This window comes from Lissotriton helveticus, chromosome 1_2, assembly GCF_964261635.1.
Source record: "Lissotriton helveticus chromosome 1_2, aLisHel1.1, whole genome shotgun sequence".
In the NCBI taxonomy this organism is placed as follows: Eukaryota; Metazoa; Chordata; class Amphibia; order Caudata; family Salamandridae; genus Lissotriton; species Lissotriton helveticus.
The window spans coordinates 446,220,073-446,238,235 of record NC_136058.1 but is presented as its reverse complement, the minus strand read 5'-3'; the positions used below and the strand labels follow the sequence as shown (position 1 = coordinate 446,238,235).

General features: G+C 48.7%; 1 protein-coding gene across 1 annotated transcript in view; it reads left to right on the top strand.

Annotated features, from left to right (window-relative positions):
• The first annotated feature begins 14,219 nt into the window (after nucleotides 1–14,219).
• Nucleotides 14,220–18,163, top strand: part of LOC144805570 (uncharacterized) — a 155,362-nt gene continuing 151,418 nt past the window's right edge. Inside the window, exon 1 of the mRNA XM_078672096.1 lies at nucleotides 14,220–14,363. The gene's annotated coding sequence lies outside the window, so the exon portion shown is untranslated. The remainder of the gene's footprint in view (nucleotides 14,364–18,163) is intronic.

Genomic DNA, 18,163 nt, shown 5'->3' with positions numbered 1-18,163 from the left:
TGTGCCAGAATATCTGCCCAACCTTTCTTTGTCCTCACCGTGTAAATATACCCCTTCTCACCAGTAATCACGCCTCTGCACCCTCGCACGTTTAATAAAGTGTTTAGCACCTTAGCACGGGTGTCTCCTGCACTTGCCCGGTTCCCTGTGGGACAGTCCAGATAGGATGCATATCCTGACGATCTGTACCTGTTTCTTTTCCCTGGCGGAATCCAACTAGGAGTTAGGAAGAACGGAAAATCCCCTGAAGTCTGCTTCTTAACCATCTGGAAACAAGACCATAACCAGACGCCATCACGGACCCCAGAGCTTTTCAGAGAGACACCTTGACAACCAGACATAAAAAGACGTTTTCCAAAATAAAACCTTACCTACCCCGAACTGGTCTTAGGTCTCTTCTTGATCCCACGCCACAACTGGTGTCAGAAGTGGGATATCCCCCTTCCATCCCGCAACAGAAGATGGACCAAATCATACAACACCTTATAAAGGGACAAGAAAAGTTAGAACGGGCGGTAGAAAGACAAATGACGTCGGCTCAAGCAGACAGGGAAGTTTTCAAGAACACCATTACGGCCCAAATCGAAGGCTTAAATAAGGCGGCCCAACAACCCAGTGCTTTCCCCGGTGGGGAACGAAGAGCCACCCGACGCATCCCTCGGGAGTATCATTACAAAAATACAACGCAGGGGAGGATCCAGATGCCTTTCTGACTAACTTTGAAAGAGCAGCCCGGGCCTGTGGTTGGGCCGAAGAAAAATGGCCCTTCTTTCTGGCCCCATTGTTAACCGGGGAAGCTCAGGCTGCATACCAGGTGGCCAATGCCACAGGGAATACGCCATATCAAGAGATCAAAGAAATAATCCTGGACCACTTAGGATTAGATTCAGAGGCCTATCGTGTACGGTTCAGGAAAGAAAAAGGAATTCCTGGTGAAAACCCCAAGACTCTATATCTCCGGTTAAAAATGGCAGCCGATAAGTGGCTGAAACCCGAGAGTAGGTCCAAAGAAGAGATAATGACTAGTATATACTTGGAACAGTTTCTGGAAGCGTTACCATACGGAAGCCAACGTTGGCTTAAGCAACATTCTGGCCTTACTGCCCAACAAGCCGTAGAGATGGCCACCAATTGTTCCAGAGCGCAGCCTAGGTCTCTCGCTTGGGACCAAGAAAAAACTACCAAGATGTCCGCAGTACCAAAACCCGAGAGGAAGTTCAAAGTCAGCCCAGAGCAGCCAAAAGTGAAACCCATAAGAAAGGAACCAGTTTTCAAAGGCCCCCAGTGCTTCGAGTGCGGCGAATGGGGCCATATCGCTAGACTGTGTCCCAGAAGAAAGGCCCCTGAAGAACCAATGGAGGTGGGGTACATACCTAAGGCCGTGATGTACACCGCTGAGATGGGACCATCTATGTAAGGGTAACGGTCAATCAACGACAAATAAGGGCGCTGTAGGATTCAGGATGCAGCCAGTCCGTGATCTAAAAGAAACTAGTGCTACCCCAAAAGCTCACTGCAGCCACCTCAAACTCAATCCGGACAAGACTGAACTGGTCTTGACCGGAGGTGGCTGCAGTCCCTGGTCTCCCTCCTTTTGGCCCCCTTCCCTTGGTGTCCCTCCACTCCCGGTTCCTAAAGTGAAGACCCTGGGTATCTTTCTTAACTCCCAGCTCTCGGTTCTCCCTCAAGTTAACTCTGTGGTCTCCTCATCCTTCTTCTCCCTTAGAGTGATTAGGAAGGTCTCCCGCTTCTTTTCCCCCCCTGCCTTAAAAATCATCATGATGGCCATGGTGTTATCTCGGATAGACTATGGCAACATAGTCTATAACGGAGCCCCTGCATATATGATCCACCGTCTGCAACTGGTGCAGAACCAGGCGGCCCGTCTGATCCATGGCCTTCCCAGATATCATCGGGTCACCCCACTACTCAAGACCCTGCATTGGCTCCCGATAAGAGAGCGCGCCCTGTTTAAGCTCGGCTGTCTTACTTATCAAGCCAGAGCGGGCACTGCTCCTAAATTCATCTGCTCTCTTATCAAACCTTACTGCCCAGGCAGAGAACTCCGCTCGGCTCACTTGGCCCTTCTTACCATCCCTCGCTTTAAAAAGCAGAGGTCGGGCGGAGTGAGATTCGCTGTCCTGGCCCCAACGTTTTGGAACTCCCTCCCAATCGCTCTACGCACCTCCCTTTCGTATTCCCTGTTCCGTAAAAATCTTAAAACTTTCCTGTTCACTCAAGCCTTCCCCTAAATCCGTTGCCGCTGCCATCCACTGATCTTTCACTAGCGCCATGAAACCGTTGGGTAAGCGTGCGCTGTAGAAATGTTTTTAAATTCAAATTCAATTCAAAAGGACATTCCTATGCCCTGGTCCTAGTGGACTACACAACTAGGTTTCCGGAGGCCTTTCCCTTAAGAATCCCCAATGCTAAGAACATAGCCGAGAAATTGATAGAATTATTCTCGAGGGTGGGATTTCCAAAGGAAATCATAACAGACCAGGGGACCCCGTTCGTCTCCAGACTGATGAAGGAAGTCTGTAAATTGCTAGATTTGTCTCACATAAAAACCTCAGCCTACCACCCCCAAACAGATGGGTTGGTAGAAAGGTACAACAGCACCTTGAAAACAACCCTAAAAAAAATGCTCTCCATTGAACACAAAGACTGGGACCAAGTCCTACCGTTAGCACTATATGTACTGAGGGCCCAGGTACAAAGTAGTTTAGGTTGCTCAGCCTTTGAACTGCTGTACGGCTGACAACCTCGGTCCCTCTTCGAAATAACGAAGGACACTTGGGAACAAGAGAAACACTACGAACAGAAAACCCTACTAGAGTATACTCAACAGCTGTAGTCCTAGCTCAGCAAACTGAGAGATTTGGCATACTCTTCCTTAGAAAATAGCCAGAACAGGCAAAAGAAATATTATGACAAAGGCAAGAAATGGAGAACCCTAGAAAAGGGAGACTGGGTTTTAGTGTTGTTACCCTCCTCCACTAATAAATGCAGGAGTGAATGGCTGGGTCCCTATCCCATAGTAGACACCATAGGGAGAACCACTTACAGGGTCCAGATCTCCCCTTCGAGGAGGCAGACCTTTCACATCAATCTATTAAAAAAATGGATCGGTCCGATACTCAAGGTAGCTCAATTCGGAATCCCTACTGGGTCAGAGCAGAGCACCCTAGAACAACTGCCTGTTAATGAAGAACTTAAATACGCCTAGAAAACTGAGCTCCAAAACACCTTACATCCCTTCTCTCCAATGTTTTCGGACCTGCCAGGATGAACACTTTTGATAGAGCACAAAATAGAAACAGAACCAGAGAAATGTGTTTAACAAAAACCCTACAGGGTGCCGGCAGCATGACGACAGGATATAAAAAGGGAAGTACAGGACATGCTCAAGTTGGGGGTTATCCGTCCATCTAGAAGTAACTGGTCGTCCCCTATTGTAATGATTCCTAAACCGGACGGGACGACCCGGTTCTGTATGGACATTAGAGCTTTAAATAACATCTCCTCCTTTGATGCCTATCCCATTCCCCGGGTAGATGATTTAATAGAAAGGATAGGCGAAGCCAAGTTTATTACCAAGCTAGACTTCACTAAGGGGTACTGGCAGGTACTCCTTAGGGAAGAAAATAAACGAAAGACTGCCTTTGCAACAGAGGAGGGCCTATATGAGTTCAATGTCTTGCTCGTTGGGCTGCATGGGGCGCCTGCGACCTTCCAGAGGTTGATGAATACCATCCTACACCCCTTTTCCTCCTTCTGTTCCGTCTATCTTGACGACATTGTAATTTTCAGCAATACCTGGTCAGACCACTTAACACACTTAACAGCTATTCTGGAAGCCCTACACAAGGCAGGGTTACACATTAACTCAAAAAAATCTAGAGCGGCATACTCCAAGGTTAAATACCTGGGGTATATGTTGGGGGAAGGTGTTATAGCCCCTCAAGAGGAAAAACTAAAAGCCATAATGAATACTCCCTTCCCCAAAACAAAGAGAGAGATACGAGCCTTTCTAGGCCTTATAGGCTATTACAGGAGATTTATAGACAATTTTGCGGTGACAGCAGCTCCGCTCACAGAGCTTTTAAGAAAGGATATTAAACCCTCTTCCATTCGAAATACTTCGGAGGAGGCTAAACAAGCCTTTAAGACCCTTACAGTGGCCATCACTACAAGCCCAATTTTGATACCTTCCAACTTCAGTAAACCTTTCTCTTTAGCCACGGATGCTTCGGACATGGGCTTAGGAGCTGTATTGTCCCAAATAGGAGAGGACGGATTAGAACATCCGATCCTCTACATTAGCCGGTAACTACATCCTAGGGAGTGCAAATATCCCACGATCGAAAGAGAATGCCTGGCGATAAGGTGGGCGGTGGAGAAATTAAAGTACTACCTAGAAGGCAAGCCTTTTGTACTTTATACAGATCACGCCCCGCTACAATGGATGAATAGGACCAAAGCCCATAACCCTAGAGTACTCAGGAGGTTCCTTTTTCTACAACCTTTTTCTTTTTCAATACAACATCGAAAGGGCACTGAGAATGGAAACGCTGATTTCCTATCCAGATAATTCATTCTTCCCAATCGGCAGAAAGCAGGGGGGGAGGAACGTAACACTGGGCAGGGGACGGGAGGTAAATAACCGGATAATGTTGAGTGGTGGCGTAGTGAACTAGCGTCCTCCCCCTCTCTGCCTCATTATCAGCATAACTGGAACAGGGGAGAAGCCTGTTCCTGGGAACTAGCCGACGAATTGGATGACGGCCCCTTTAACTGGAAGACACACGAGTACGCAGCTCCGGCCCCTGATGACGACGCGGGATTCCTAGTGGGTAAAAACGTGGAAGAAGATGTCCTGGCGTGTGACGTCACCGACCAAGGATCGAGAGTGGGAGAGCGGCCCGGAGGAGCAGAGAACAAAGCTTTTGGAGGCGAACCCGAGGACGACAGGAGTAAGCCAAGAGGCCACCGAATCCGTGGAAGACGGGGTTCTTGTAAACCGTAGCCACGTGTGTGCCACAATATATGCCCAACCTTTCTTTGTCCTCACCGTGTAAATATACCCCTTCTCACCAGTAATCACGCCTCTGCACCCTCGCACGTTTAATAAAGTGTTTAGCACCTTAGCACGGGTGTCCCCTGCACTTGTCCGGTTCCCTGTGGGAGAGTCCAAATAGAGTACATATCCTGACGACCTGTACCTTTTTCTTTTCCCTGGCGGAGTCCAACGAGGAGTTAGGAAAACGGAAAATCCCCTGAAGTCTGCTTCTTAACCATCTGGAAACAAGACCATAACCAGACGCCATCACGGACCCCAGAGCTTTTCAGAGAGACACCTTGACAACCTGACATAAAAAGACGTTTTCCAAAATAAAACCTTACCTACCCCGAACTGGTCTTAGGTCTCTTCTTGATCCCACGCCACAGTCATACACTACAACATCTTTCCCTTTAGACCGAAGATAACAGCCTACAATAAAAAACTAACCAAAAAGCAACAAAAACTAGAATATGCATTTCCAAAAGCTGCAAAAGAGAAACTGTTAATACAAATGAACAATATTAAACTTTGTTGGTACCTTAGTAATGTGCTTACTTCTGGGCTTCACTCCATCTGCAGCAATAACGCTCTGAAAGGAGAAATTACTGCTGTGAGTCTCAGAGTCTTCAGTATTACTGGTCTCAGTCACGAAGACTGTGGTGTCGGAAGATAACTTTCTCTTATTTGGCTTCATAGCCATCGCTATTAGCAGACAGGCCACTGTCAGCAGCATCATAACTTCAGGCAGACCAGCAAAGCGGATCTCACCACTCACATTGGGTGAACAGACTCGCCTCTGCTACATACATCCACTCTGTTCTTAAATTGGCTTGGGGCTGCCAAAATGCAAAGAGCTGCAATATGTATTCGCCACACTTTCCTGACTACCTTGTTTTAAAAAGTTGTGACATTCAAGCGTGATTCTTGGTTAATCTCCAAGCTGAATTTTTTTTAGAGATTCTATTGCCACACAATACTATTCCCATATTCCAGTTTGTCCACAGGGTGCTTCAAGCCTGGTAGGTTGTCTCCTGCCCGTTTTGCAGATAATTTCAGATAGTTTCTGTAAGAAACTGAATTATTATTTACGGTAGATGAGGAACAATCACAACCGTTATCACAATTAACTTTCAAAGCCATTCAATTAACCTAGGATCAACCCCCTGGTACCTAAGCACGGAATAGGCAGGCTTAACTTAAGGTAATATGTCAAATATTTATGCAGAAACCAAAAAAGTAAAAGTCAAAATGCAAAACAATAAAAAACCCAAACCAAAATAAAAAAAGAAAAAGTAAAATGTATTGAACAAAATGACACTAAAATGCCAAAATCCAATAAGGGGAATGAGATATGAACTGTAACGCTGTAAGAATCACAAGGTGCCAATGGATGAGGGGCCCGGGCATGGATTAGTCTCTCGGGAGCTGACTGCCAAGTCTGAGTGAACTTGTACTCCCAGTTCAGCAGGAAGTCACTATACCGGAGAAAGGGCTTTAAGTGGAATGAAAAACCTTGTGATGGCTCCCAGAGGGACGTGGACGATGTAATGAAGGGCGTAGTTAAAAACAAAAACTGAAAATACATGCTCGGCATAGTGTGTCGCCCCACTGGTATTTTGCTGCTTCGCCATTCCATCCATATATAACAAGTAACATTACATCTACTACAAGCCAGGACTATTGGCTTTGTCAATGGTTGTTAGTTGGCTAAGATAAATATGCAACAGCGATGGCTTCAAAGCTTTAGGGGGGCTGCTAAGGGTGAGAGGATGCTGCGAGAGGTGAGAGAACTGTAGCTGGTGTGAGAGCGGCGCTGCAAGGGTGTAATGGGTGCTGCGAGGGTGTGATGGGTGCTGCGAGGGTGTGATGGGCGCTGCGGGTGTGATGGGTGCTGCGAGGATGTGAGAGGCGCTGTGGGGTGGTGAGAGGACGCTGTGAGGGGTGCTGCTGGGGATGAGAGTGGCGCTACTAAGGGTGAGAGGGGCTCTGCTAGAGGTGAGAAAGAACTCCAGGTGGTGTGAAAGCTGCACTGCTTGTATGTATAGGCATTTATATAGCGCACTACTTACCCGTAGGGTCCCAAGGCGCTTCGACCGCTGCGAAACCCTTCCTGGCTTCCCTGAGAGATGGTCCCTTAATGGGTATCTCCAGGGTGAGACCAGGCATCCCCGGCGGTCTGGTGGGGCCGTAAGTGAAGATGAGGCAAGCTAATGCCCAGAGTTGCCGAGTGTGATCGCTGATCAGAGTGGGCACCGAGGCGAGAGAATTATCGAGTCCGCTGACCCTGGTCCAGAAACCTGCCGCGCCGGGAATCGAACCCTGGTCCCGGGCCGTCCTCTGCTCTCGGGTCTGCCGCCTCTAACCAGTGAGCCACACTACTTCAGTGCTTGAGCGAGAGAGGGCCTGGTGGGGGCAACAGATTTGCTGAAGAGGGAGCGAAAGGGCACTGTAGTAGACAAGCAGTAATTCGGGGGTTAGAAGGGTAACACAGGGTTCGGGGACGGGGGCTGCAGAAGGCAAGGGATGCCCTGCAAGGGGGGAGAGGGGACATTGCTGGTGGGAGAAGGACAATGACGTGTACCTGGGAGCTGTGCACAAGAGGGGATCGCTGCAGACTTCATCGAGGGCATTGAAGAGGGGAGGCTGGGGGCACTACCACAGTGAGGAGTGCCATGGCAGTGGCTAACAACAACAAAAGGATGGAGCAAATAGTGTGATAAGTGTGTAAACGGGCGCCCTCTGGTGTGAGATTGGATGCTCCACGGAGGGAGGCCGATCAGCGCGTCACTGGTTGAAGGTGTAACTCGGGGAGTGATCAGAGGTGCGCGTCTGGTAGTGAGCCGTCACAGTGAGATCTTGAAAGGAGTGAGTTTGTATGGGAGGGGAAGTCCCTGTCTACTGGGACTGTGTGTGTACGCGTGTGGTTGAGGTGTGAATAGGGCGCACACTGCAAGAAGTCACTGTGGGGAGAGTGGATGTGTGCACGGGTGATAGTGAGTGTATGGAATCACCGAGCGAAGGTTGCATCCGTGCAGGTGGTGAGGAAGCAAGGAGAGGGTGAACCAGTGTGTGTAATGACTGTCTGCTGGAGGGCTGTGTGCAGCGATGAAGGGCTGCTCGCTGAAGGTGTGTGAAGCGTGATTGTGAGGGGACTGTGAGTGCAGGTAGTGTCTGAGAACAACTGTCTGCCAGCAGTGCGTGATACGTCACCGATGCCCTGAAAACGCGCTGGCGGTATATATATCGCTGTGACACCCCCATGGAAAGTGCGTGCAAGGCGCGTGTCTTCAGAGAAATGTGTGCACCGGGAACCATTGTGCAGACGTTATATCAGAGGGAGTGTGTCAGTGAGATTGTGCATAGAGAGGCTTCTTGCAGAAAGTCACTACAACAAAGTGTGTGCAGGGGGAGTGCGTGTATGGGGGTCACCAGTTAGGAAGTCACCACAGCCGATTAGGAAGTCACTGCTACCAAAGTGTGTGCAAAGGGGATCACCAGCTAGGTAGCCACTAGCCACTGCAGGGAGAGTGCGTGCAGGGTGAGTGCGTGCATGGTGAATACCAGCTAGGAAGTCACCGCAAGGAAAGTGTGTGCAAGGTAAGTGCGTGCATGGGGGGTCACTGGCTAGGAAGTTATTGCAACAAAAGTGTGTGCAGGGTGAAGGTATGCATGGGGGTCACCAGCTAGGAAGTCGCTTTAAGGAAAGTGTTTGCAGGGTGAGTGCATGCATGCGGGTCACCAGCTAGGAAGTCGCTTTAAGGAAAGTGTGTGCAGGATGAGTGCATGCATGGGGGTGTTACTGACTTGAAAGTTATGTGGCCTACACTGTCATCCACTCGAAAGGGTGCTCTGTTCTGTATTATTATATGTGTGGTATACGAGGCTCCTTGTCCACCACCACCACCAAGTCCACCACCACCACATCCACCACCACTACATCCACCACCACAATGTCCACCACATCCACCAATACCACCATGTCCACCACCACCATGTCCATCACCACCACCACGGCCACCACCACATCTACGTCCACCACCACATCCACCATCGCATCCACCACCACTGCGTTCAACAACACTGCGTCCATCACCACCACGTCCACCACCACCACATCCACCACCACCAACTCCACCCCAACCACCACGTCCACAACCACCACCATGTCCATCACCACCACATCCATCACCACCACGTCCACATCGTCCACCCCCACCATGTCCACCACCACCACCACCTCCACCACCACCACCTCCACCACCACCATGTCCACCACCACCACACCCACCACCATGTCCACCACCATCACCACGTCCACCACTAACACGTCCACCACCACCATGTCCACCACCACCACCATGTCCACCACGTCCACCACCATCACCATGTCCACCACCACCACGTCCACTACCATCACCATGTCCACCACCACCACATCCACCAACACCCCATCCACCACCCCGTTCACCACCACCACCATGTCCACCACCACCGCATCCACCACCATGTCCATCACCACCACCACATCCACCACCACCACATCCACCACCACCTCGTGCACCACCACCACATCCACCACGTTCACCACCACCATGTCCACCACCATGACACCCACCTCCACCACCACATCAACCAGCACCACCTCCCACCACCACCACGTCCACCACCACTACCACCACCACCACATCCACCACCACCACGTCCTTCATCACATCCACTACCACCACATCCACCACCACTACGTCCACCACCACCGCGTCCACCACCACTTCCACCACCACCATGTCCACCACCACCATGTCCACCACATCCACCACCACATCCACCACAACCACTAACATTACCACGTCCACCACTACATCCACCACCATCACGTCCACCACCATAACATCCACCACCACTACATCCACCACCACGTCCACAACAACCACATCCACCACCACCACGTCCACCACCACCATGTCCACCACCACCACCACGTTCACCACGAGGCCACCACCACGTCTACCACCACCACGTCCATCACCACCACATACACCATGTCCACCACCACGTCCACCCCCACATCCACCACCACCATGCCAACACCACTACGCCCACCACCGCGCCCACCACTGTGTCCAACACCACCGCGTCCATCACCACCACGTCCACCACCACCATGTCCACCACAATGTCCACCACCACCCCCACCACCAGCATATCCACCACCACCACGTCCACCACCACCAAGTCTACCACCACCACTATGTCCACCACCACATCCACCACCACCACCATGTCCACCACCACCGCATCCACCACCACCATGGCCACCACCTTAATTTCCTATGCAATGAATAACGTTAAAAGATTTTTCAGTGGCGCATCTGCAGAAACGTCCTCTTCCTGTTGGAAATTAAGAGGAACTTAACCCCTCACCCAAACAATACATTTACGAAAAAAAATGGACTGAATGAGAGCCGTGGCCTGCGGCCTTGGTGCTACAGTAATATTACACCTGGAGGCGAAGAAACCAAGCCCGTGGAAGCCCTGAGAGCACGGCCGCCACGCCGCAGATGCACGCACCGCGGCGGCCATCTGTGGGTTCTGCCCCTGTAGCTCGCGTGGTTTAATGTAACAGGCCATTGGCTTTGAATAGATCCCACGGGCTTCCCAGGGGTGGGATACACTTAAAGGGGCAGATTTAATCTTCCATGAAAAATCAGTGGGATGCCAGTGGAGCATGGGACAAAGAGGCGCGAGTGGTTTATAGCCGCTGCCAAAAGGACCACTAGACCTAACTTCTTCAAACGGTATATGTCCATCTTCACCATTGACCCAGTAATGCACACCAGAACCGGAGTCCTCAAGGACAACTGTGGCAATCAAACCACACACACAGGTATCTAGGTAATCCATAGGATTGCTTCTGTTGTGGGGTGGGAAGGGGGAATTCCATAAATCTAATGTCATTTGAATATAATTAAATTTGGGACTTTACTGTAAGGAAAATAGTACTTCAAGGAAGTAAGCGGCCACTAAGGCATTTATGCCACACACATGTTTATTTGTTGACAGGAAAATACACTTTGCAAAATGTTTCAGTAACTGACAGCTTTTGGTTAAACCTAGGCAGAATCATTCAAATTCAAACTTTGTTAACAACGAATTAGAAATGTATGGTTGTGTGTACAGCGCACTAGGCCATAAGAGCCCACACAAAAGCTTCAAATTTAAGTTGTCTAATGTTACTAAAAAGACCATGAGACTGAAGATAACAAGCATTTGCAATGCAACAGGTAGCGCATTTACACGAGTTTAAGCTATTGGGATTGTAAATGACAAAGCATTTTATTTATGTTTTGAAACCCAAAACATAAATAAAAGGCATTGTCATTTACAATGCCAATAGCTCAAACTTGCGTAAATGTGAGACCAATCGCATTGCAAATGCTTGTTCCAGTTTGTTGTGTGTCCAAACACCCATTTGGTAGCAAGTAGCAGGTTTACCCCAACTGCCTGGTATTTAGTAAACATCAAATGAATCGCTAGTGGGCTGCCAAATATCAGGGTCGCACTGAGATAGAGAATATTTACGGGCACCAAAATAAAAATGCTCACCATTAGTGAATACCTGAAGAAGTGGCATCTATAAGCTAACTGTAATGCACAGCTATCATGCAAAAGGAAAATGATAATAGACTACTGCATAGAATATCTGTGCAATGCAGTAAAAAAAGTACATAGATATGCAAGTCAGATTCAGAGAGCACTATATTCATTCTATATCATGCATTAAAATATTTTAGCTTTCTCCCACTGGAAACTTGCTCTGCCCAATGAAAGTCAATGTTAACATGCTCCCCCACGTTTCATTAAAACTCTCCCACATTGTTGTACCAAAATACATTTAAGACTTCTTTATTCATGTACATGAGGGTATACGCTGCTCATGTGCGTGCTCATATTACGTGAATGACGGTTCATTACCATTAAAGAGAGGCATAATAGATTTGCAATGTCCCTCTCTGTGACATTACTGCACACTGCCTATGCTAATTAACAAACCCTGCCCCTCTGAAACCTATTTTTTGTTTTGTTTAGGGCTCGTGCCCCCTGTACTTTTCATTTTTGTACTTGCGGTTTGCTGTTTTCAGTATCAGTATGGACTCAAATATACAAAAGTGACGTTATTACAATCCTTAAAATAGCAAATGTGTCACAAATTGTGGCTTACGTGAGGACGGAGGGACAGGAGACAGATTAGTTAAGTGGTGAATAAATACACCAGCCTCGTCACACTCACACTTCCTTGAAGACTTGACAAGCCTGTCTGCTCAACTGCGACCCCTTTTTGAAAAACATGGAAATACACATGTAGCTGGGGTGGTCGCCGGAAGGATCTAGATCCGTGATACTCAAAATACGGCCCGGGGGCCGCATAAGGCCCTTCATGGCGTTTACATGCGGACTCCTGGGCAGCAGCAGCACTGGGCTACTGTTTCCTCGAGTCAGAACTAACATGAACAAGAAACGTACATATACAGCAAACACTTATTTAAAGGTTAATTGCAGTTAGGAAAATGAAGTAACAAGGCCTTTAACTTTAGGAACACCTTCATTCTTAAAGGCAGCCACTAGATATACATGCTTTGTTTCCCCATCCCAGACTTTACACCCCCTCTGGCATCAGTGCGGCCCTCGGTCACACCACAGACCAAACTTTGCTGCCTCCGGGAAGTGTTTGTGAGTACGCGTGATCTAGATCAACAAAAGGCGGAAGTAGTTAGACACGAGGACGAAACAGAAGCTTGCATCTCTAAAAGGCACAAACAGGAACCAATGAAAACAAGCATTGGCATAGCCAATAGGTCTCGCCTTTGGGACCTCATAAGTGTTTAACCATGCAACAGTTGATGTTGTCGCACCAAGGGTATTGTGCTGGATAACTAAACACGTATAAGACCCCAGAGGCGAGACCTACTGGCGATGCCAATGCTTGTTTACCTGATGGGCATTGGCTGACCGCTGCCTGGTTACTGAGGCACTAGTGAGGTTGAGTCATATTTGGGGGAGTTTTAGCCTCATCAGATGATGCTGTGCAGGCCCAGGTGCAATGAGGCGCAGTCGGTGCTGACTGGTTACTGAGGCCCTGATGAGGTTGAGTCATATTTGGGGGAGTTTTAGCCTCATCAGATGATGCTGTGCAGGCCCAGGTACAATGAGGCGCAGTCGGTGCTACCTGGTCACTGAGGCCCTAGTGAGGTTGAGACATATTTGGGGGAGTTTTATCCTCATCAGATGATGCTGTGCAGGCCCAGGCCCAGGTGCAATGAGGCGCAGTCGGTGCTGCCTGGGAGTGTGTTCTTTCACTTTCGATTGACGGGGCCGCCCCCCTTCACTCTGGTGAAAGCCACAAACGGGATTCAAGTCGATCTTCTCATCACAGACTTTTCAGGTGAAACAAATGTCCCTGTTTGCTGAGGCCTTCAAAAGAGTGACCCAACTCCAGCAGTGAGGACCAATGAGCATTGTTGATACAAAATATTCATCTCTAAGGATCAATGCAGACAACAACAACAACAAATGAACCCCTTACAGCAGGCTCGAGACAGGCTTTGTATCTCAAGACCTCACCTGGGGTTCAATGTGGGTCCTGTGGGCCCTGCTGGGGTCGGGTTAACAGAGGGCCTGGGATGAACAACTGCGCATGCGCCGGGGACAGACACTGCTTCCCCGCCGCGGACCGCGAGTCAAAGGGGGCCTGTGGATGAACAACTGCTCATGCGCGGAGGATGGACATGGCTGTGAAGGCAATCGAACTCCACAAGTCGTTGCAAGAAAGATTCACAGCACGGAGCGCAGCACAGGCTCCGACAGCACGGAAGAAGGGGTCCGCGCGGGGACACAATGAATGAGATGTATGTGAGTGCAAACTCCTCCGTTCAGCTCCTCTATGAAGTGTCTTTGCTCTGCGCAGGCGCAGTGAGACTGAGTGTCTCTCCTCTGCGCAGGCGTAGTGAGGCTGAGCGTCCTCCGTCCAGGGTAGTTCACAGGTTGCAGTCCCAACTCGGCGATAGGAAGAGGTATCTTCGTTACGCACATGCGCAGCTGTGACGCGCGGTCCTGCGCGTGCGCAGCCGACGCCATGTTTTTTTCGTGCGCGATGGTGGCCCGTGCAGCTGCGTGAGATTGCGCGTCACTCGGGGGTCAATAACACACCGGGACACACTCCTCACAGGCAGCTGGGCCCACGACATGCCCCCACGTCTCCCCCAGGCCCTGCAGCCCCCTAATGAGCGGTGCACAAGGAGAGGTGAGGCACTCTAATCTCAGTTTCTAAGCTCCATTGGTACTATATTCTTTGCGCATGCGCAGTTGTTACTCTTAGGCCCGCTTTAACCCGCGCGCTGCTGCAGGAGGCAGTGTCTATTTTTCGCGCGTGCGCAGTTACACGGCGCGTGAGACTGACTATTCTAAACCTGGCTGAAATAATCCCCGTCTCTAAACTGCATTGGTGTACTACCATTGAGCGCATGCGCAGTTGTTAATCCCAGGCGGGTGGGGGCGGGGCCTGTGGTGTGAATGCTCCTCCTCTACCGGGGGCGGGGCCTGTGGGTGTGGGGCCTGTGGGGGCAGAGTCTGTGGATTTGGGATGGGCGGGGTCTGTGAGGATGTGGGCGGGGTCTGGGAAAGTTGGGGCGGGGTCAGTGGATGTGGATTCTGTAGGGGTGAGGGCGGAGTCAGTGAATGTGAGGGCGGGGTCAAAACAGCAAACATGCCCAGACTGGGGGCTTACATTATATAGTGAGCGGGCGCCATATGTTTCTAAGTTGGATTTCCTGCGTGCACCGACGCCTGTGTGACCAGAATTTGGAACTCGCTTCCTCCGTACCTCCGCACTGCCACCTCTTTTCGCATCTTCCAAAAGGACCTTAACCCCTCCGTTGCTCATGACGAGCTGAACTCGTTATGCCCGTTGGAACGCTCACACGCTGGACTGATTCCCCTGCTGTGCTGAGCGTTCCATTAAACGGGTGCGACCGGAGCGCCGTGTTTAATGGCTCGTCATGAGCACCGGGGGGGGGGGGGTTAAGGTCCTTTTGGAAGATGCGGAAAGAGGTGGCAGTGCAGAGGTATGGAGGAAGCGAGTTCCAAATTCTGGTCGCACAGGCGAAACAGCCCCGCAGTGAAGGGGTTAAAACTCTTCTCTTTCAAAGACATGAAAGGGACTGAAGGCCTCGGGTGGGTCCAGTCCGGGGCAGTGTTTGTTAGTGTATTGCAGTGCTGGACTGGTGGTAAGGAAATGGGCTCTAGACATTTCGCAACCCACCAGTGGGTCCCTACCCACAGTTTGGGAAGCACTGCCCTGGAAGATGTCTTTATACTTAAACATCCGCATCCCTCTGTAGTAGGGGTTCTCTAACCTACTATGCAGAGCACCCCCCATTGTGTAAAATAACCAGGCTGGGATCACAAAAAGACAAAAATAAGAATCAATATTTTCCTGGAATAGCTAATATTGTCAAAATTCATCGTTAGGCAACACATTGTAATGGGGCTGGGGAACATTCTTTACAAGACGCTTACTTTTAAATCATTACACTGCATGTATGTCGTGCAAAATTTTGAAAGTGAGCAAAACAAATCAAGGGTTGAGAACGTCGAGAAAATATGGGGAGAGGAAGATGTGTAAAACTGATGCTCATGTTTATCTTTTATCACATAATATAATTTAACATTACAAATGTACCAATGATATTGGCTTGTTGTTCTCTTAAATGTATCCTATTGGACCAAAGGCCACTGCTTTTAAGGGACAGTTGTTTGGCATATTTAACATTGTATACTTTGCTGCTGATTTTACTGCAGTACTTATCCTTCTGCAGGAAAACTGGGATTTACTGCGCAGTATGTAACAGTGGCAACATTAGGAACGGTCTTTGGGGTAAGGGGGGGTACAGTCTGCTGAATAAGAAAGGGGATGCTTGATAGAAGAAACAGTTAACTCCCAAGGGCGCAAACATGTAAACACAATTATACCGCGAGGTTTGCAGCCTGCCATTGTGGGATGCCTCGCATTCCTTTTGGTTACTTTTTGTCATAATGGTTTGCATGCAACTAAAAGAAAAGGGCAACAAAGGGACACCAGAGGATTGGGTCACGTTTACATTTAAAGCCTAAACACTCACCCTGCAAGTGACACCCATCATGTAAATGCCCGGATCTCAGAGTGGGACGGGGAGGCCTCTGTGCCCGGCTCACTGAAGAAGCACACCAACAGAGGAGGAGGTAGCGGTGAAGATAGAGGACGGACATAGATTGCACAGTCTTGGAATAGAAACAAGGCAGCTTCATGTTGATACAAAGCTTCGTGTTGATACAAAAATTGCTATTCAATAATCCATTAACCCATTATTTTAAGAGTTGATCTTCAAGTCTCTTTTTTTTTTTACAAAAGAAATGCATTTTACATAAAAAAAATGCATATTGAAATTGCTTTGAGATATAATGAATTTGGTAGCATATTCAACCAGACAGTTAGAACTGTAGCTTACTTATAGCTTGGGAACGAGAACTACTACTCAATAACACGCCTAACAAGCCCGGGAGTTGTGTGCGCGCTAAAAGGGAAAAAAAGAAAAAGGCACGCCAGTGGTGCGCGCGCTGCGGAAAAAGTGAAAGCAGCTGAGGCGTCCTGCGAGTGTAAGGGTGCCTGTGACCTTGACAAGAGAGGAAAGCCAGATGGCGGCTGTGCTCGTAACCGCTCGCTTTAGGCCACACAAAAAGCATGTGGTTGGATTTTTAAAGCTCACTAACTAAAAGTCTCGCCAGTGCAGCCATGCGCTGGCTCAGGCGAGACCTAAAAATCAGCAATATTGATCTATTAAAAAAATTCAGGGTGAACAGTTTTGAAGTTAACTCACAATAGAATGGTACATCGACTTTCAGTAGCAACTAGTTTTCACAAGGAAATACTGTCGGTAGACTGCTGTTTTAGGGACAAAGTATGTCACAGAGTAAACACACGCAATTCTGTGAAGTATAAATAGTCCAGTAATCATGATCGATACAAGACTTTGATTGCCAACTTGCTGCACTCCAAGGTGTAGGCAGTCGAAGCAGCTACAAATGGAGGATGCAAAGATTGAGAGAGAGAGAATTGACTAACTAGCCTATGGCTTAACTGGAAGATCCTATTTAATTTGATATCTTTGAGTGTAGTGGTAAGGGCTGAGGAGCACATTGGGTGTCAGTGAGTACTGGAAAGTGGATAGGCTCACTCATCAGTGAGGTAGTAAAGCCATATTCTCAGAAAATGCAGACCACTGCTAATGATCACATTTATAAGCACGCACATTAGCAGTGTATGCCCTCCTGTACATAAATAAGGAAGGCTTAAATGTATTTTGGTACAACAATGTGGGAGAGTTTTAACCCCTCAGCTGCGCTGAACGTTCCGCGCTGGTGCGGAACGTTTTATTGCGCGGGCGGGGCAGCGACGTTCAGCGGACGTGCGCAGCACTACCGAGGTAGTGCACGCAATGTCCGCTGAACGTGAGCAGCATTAAAGGGGTTAATGAAACATGGGGGGATATATTAACATTAATTTTTATTGGGCAGAGCAAGCTTTCAGTGGGAGAAAGCTAAAATATTGTAATGCATGATATAGAATGAATATAGTCCTCTCTAAATCTGACTTGCATATTTATACATTGCACAGATATTCTAGGCAGTAGTCTGTTATTCTTTTCCTTTTGCATGAATGCGTGTATTACAATTAGCTTATGGATGCCACTTTTTCAGCTATTTAATTTACTAACGGGGAGCATTTTTATTTTGGTGGCCTATCTCAGTGCGGCCCCGGCAGTTGGCAGCCCACTAGAGAATCCTGATATTTACTAAATACCAGGCAGTTGGGGTATACCTGCTACTTGCACCCAAATGGTGTTTGGACACACAACGAACTGGAAAAATGAAATTCGATGTGTTTTCACTAGAATAATTAGGCTGATTGTTGGTGTCTCATCATTTCCATTTGTCTCAGTTGCCAATTTTTAATATTTACAATGTAAACATTTTTTAGACTCTCATGCTAGTGTCCAACAGGAAGTT